The following is a 3,740-nucleotide window of genomic DNA, read 5'->3' as shown; positions in this document are numbered from 1 at the left end:
TTCACAAAATTCAAAAGAAGTTACAAGAAAGGCAAGTGAATAAACGTGTATTTCTCGACTTTTAAGTCAAAAAGCGTTACTCTTTCTTCACTTATCAAATGAGTTTTGACAGGCTCTTTTTGTGATCTCCCTCTTTAACGCCACCTTTTTTGCTTAAGATTAAATAGCTCAGAAACCTTGCTTTGCTCTATAAGCAGATTTGGCCAGAGCGTTTTGCTCCAAAAACTGCAAAATATGAMACGGGRAGAAGATCTTTAATAGGCATAGTGGAAGAAAAGGAAGTTCAACCGCATGTGTGTCAAAAAAAAAGAAGATCTATCAATGAAATCGGAAAAAGAAATTGAAGTTTCAGTTAATATTCAGTGYAGTKTGGGAAGTTAGRAAAGTGTGTCCCAAATAATRAAATWACTCCACGCATTTCACCCATAAGCAATCCTKTAGAGAAATCRCCAGTAGAGTAAAAGTGRAAAACTCCCTGGCCCTGAAGAGGCGATTACCAAGTTCTAAGGCTCCAATTAACTTTCGTTCCTGTGGAAAAAGAAAGGCATCTTCATGTCGACCAAAGGTCAATGTCACGCCAACTTACCAACACATAGCAAATGAGTTAGTCATCAATAAAACAGAGGAAAAGTGGTCGAGTGTAGGAATAACTGCTAAGTTGCGACAATTGCAATAGTTAGTAGATTACAAGCGAGGTGCGGTTGGTTGACAATAACGCCTAAGCAAGGGCAACCAGCCTGGAACCTTGAACGCACTCTTAAAACAGCTCAAGTTTGCTGAAAAGTCCATAATTTCAAGAAGAATTGTTGCGCGTTCCTTGAACGTGTTCGGTCTAATTAAAAATCAATGTCACGTCGTGAAGAGAGCAAAGTAAGGTGGAGCCATTGTATTGAAAAAATCTATTCCATGGTACCCTTTGCCTTGAAAAAATTAGGCAGCCCGACTGGGTGCAGCAGCTGACCCACAAATTATGAAGATTTCTTGCACTCGTTCCGAATTTCTGAGCCTTTTTCTCCTGGTCTCTTCAGTTGAGCAACGCAACAAGCGATTTCTTAATGGCCAACGGGCGTGATATTGCTCTTGTGCAACTCGCATAGACAAGATCGCTTCCAAGCCCTTGGATGTCGCCTGGTTGGGGTGATGATTTCCTTTGGTAAAATTCACCTAAAGTGTGCTAATTATGTAAATTTCGAATGCTGACATTTAAAGGTCGAAATAGCAAGTTGGGATCTTCGTTTTTCAAGTGTCAAGGAGACGGGTGTCTTCAAGGTGTGAATAGGTCACGTTTAGATATCGGTTTTTTGCTTTGGAAATTTACGGCTCGGGTCTTCTAACCCACTTTTCGCCGTTTGAAATCGTGCTGACTGTTTCACACAGTTTCTCAGAGAAACGAGAATTATTTATTCATTTTATAAACAGTACCAGCCATAGCCAGTATGGGGAATTTTCGGTTTAATTGCAACAGCAATTACCGAAACATTTTGTGTACCATTTCACATTTTCGGACAAGTTTGCTACTTGAAAAATGGCAATATTCTGAATTTTTCTCCGGAAGTTTGAAGGTTTTCTCTGGTTATTTTCTGAAACAAAAAAATATTGTTCATGTATTTGTTTTGTTTTGCTTTATTTTACCATTAGCAAGTTGAATTTTTTTCTGGAATATTTAGTTTTTTAGTTGTTTGCAAATATCTGCCTTACTATAAAATTTAGGAAAATCTATTCGCCTTAAGAACCAGTGTGGTATATTTTCAGCTTATTTAGTTTGCAGAAGAGCGGTCGATTTTCTCCTGAAAAAATGCAGTCTTTTCTGTAATTGTGCAACATTTGGTTTGCTGCTCACTTTAAGGTTGCATTAGTTCTGCAACTTTTGGTCTCAATTTGGGTTTCCCAAAGTCGCCAAACTTCTGATTTTTACCCGAAAACTTAAAATTTACCCATTTTTGGCACTCAAGTTAATGGTTGAGAAGTAGCAAAAATCAAAATTATTAAAAGTAAACTAAAAACTAATTTGCGTCATATTTGTCTTGCTATTAACTTTAGGAAAATATCGCTCACATGAGGATCATTTTGTTGAAAAAACGATTTTTGAAAATTTACCGCTTATTTGTTTATATCTGGCTGATAGGTTTACTTTAAGGAAATATAGTGGACGTAAAGATCATTTTGGCACAGTTTGGCTGAAAAAATATGCGAATTTCAAATTTGACTCTCTTGGATAGAAATATCTGATTTGCTGCTAACAGAAAGGAAACATAAGGATTATTTCTTGTAAATTCTTGACGTGAATTTCGTTTCCAAAAACCTCAATATTTTGGACTTTATGTAAACTTGAAAATTTTTGTCTCGCACAAATCTAGACTGTTAACTAATAAGAGACATAAAGACCATTTTTTATGTCCAAAAATGGCCAGCACAGTCCAAAAATGGCAATTTGACACTCAGTTAGTTATTCAACAATATCTTGATTACTGTTCACTTTAGGAAAAAAGCGAATAGAACGCTATTCATGCAATTTTACGTGCTCTACACAATGGCGTTTTCACATTTATTCTGTCTTGATCGGGTTTGTAGATATTGATGTTTAATATGTGACGTATGGATCAATTTCGCTCTTAAGCAGTATCCAAATTTTGCAATTTTCCTGACAATTTGAAATTATCGTGGTTGTCAGCTACTTAAAGTGCATTCTTCCACATTTTTGTTTATATTTTCAACTTTGTTTTGCCAAAAACGGAAAAAACGCGATTGCGTCCTGGAAATTTAAAACTTTCCTGGTTGTTTTCAAATATTTAGGTTGCTATTCACTTTACAGCCATTTCAGAGGCTTAAGGATAAATTCTGCGCATTTTGGACTCAATTTGGTATTTCAAAAGTGCGAAAACGTATTTGCTAATATGGGACTAATTTTAGTATTTTTGGTATCAGCTACTTTGGCAAAATTGGAAACTAAAATTTTCTTTTGCAAATTATCAAATTTGTCGGTTTTCTAATTTTTTGGAACATATGGGTTTCGGTTAAATTTAAGGCAAAAACTGATCRACATGACGATGATTTTCCGTATATTTTAGTCRCAATTTYTTTTCCAAAAAACATAGAACTTTGAGATTTTTTTGCAAATGTGTTYYAAAAACTTGATCAAAATATGAGCAATCAAAAACCACTTTCTAAATTCTCAGTCAACAAATTGAAGCCGTTCAGAAACTCGTCAGAAGTTGGACGTTTTGTCGAAAAGTTTAAAAATTACCCAGTTACATAAAAACTTCCTTCCTGTGAACCTTGGAAAAATTTTTGCGAAATATGAACCATTTCTAATTTTGATAGCAACTCCAAATGCCAATAGCTGGGGAAATAAAAATCTGGTAAAACTGCGGAAGTTATGAAAAAAAAATTATTTTGATTTTTGAAAGTGTTTTTTTTATGCGTAACTCATTTAATAGTGGTGGGATCCCGAAGATTTTACATGAGTTTTAAAGCTCCTTTACGTCTCTCTGGTGCAATAGTTTAGAAATTTAAATCGGATTAAAATTTAAAAAGTTTTGGCAAAAATGCACAAATTGAATTCCGATTGAAAATAGTCAAATTATGGAAGAATTGACATGAAAAACTATTTTTGGCTGTGTTTTATCCAATGTTTAAACAAATTTGAAACCTTCTATTTGAAAAAAATATTTCTGGCATTACAAGCTTTGGGCGTTAATTAACTCGCTTAATACTAGCAAGATTCCAAAATAGGGTTTTTC

This window comes from Dendroctonus ponderosae, unplaced genomic scaffold (genome assembly GCF_020466585.1).
Source record: "Dendroctonus ponderosae isolate FM_Combo_2020 unplaced genomic scaffold, Dpon_F_20191213v2 Dpon_F_20191213_11, whole genome shotgun sequence".
NCBI classification, from domain to species: Eukaryota; Metazoa; Arthropoda; class Insecta; order Coleoptera; family Curculionidae; genus Dendroctonus; species Dendroctonus ponderosae.
This window is presented reverse-complemented; position numbering follows the sequence as displayed.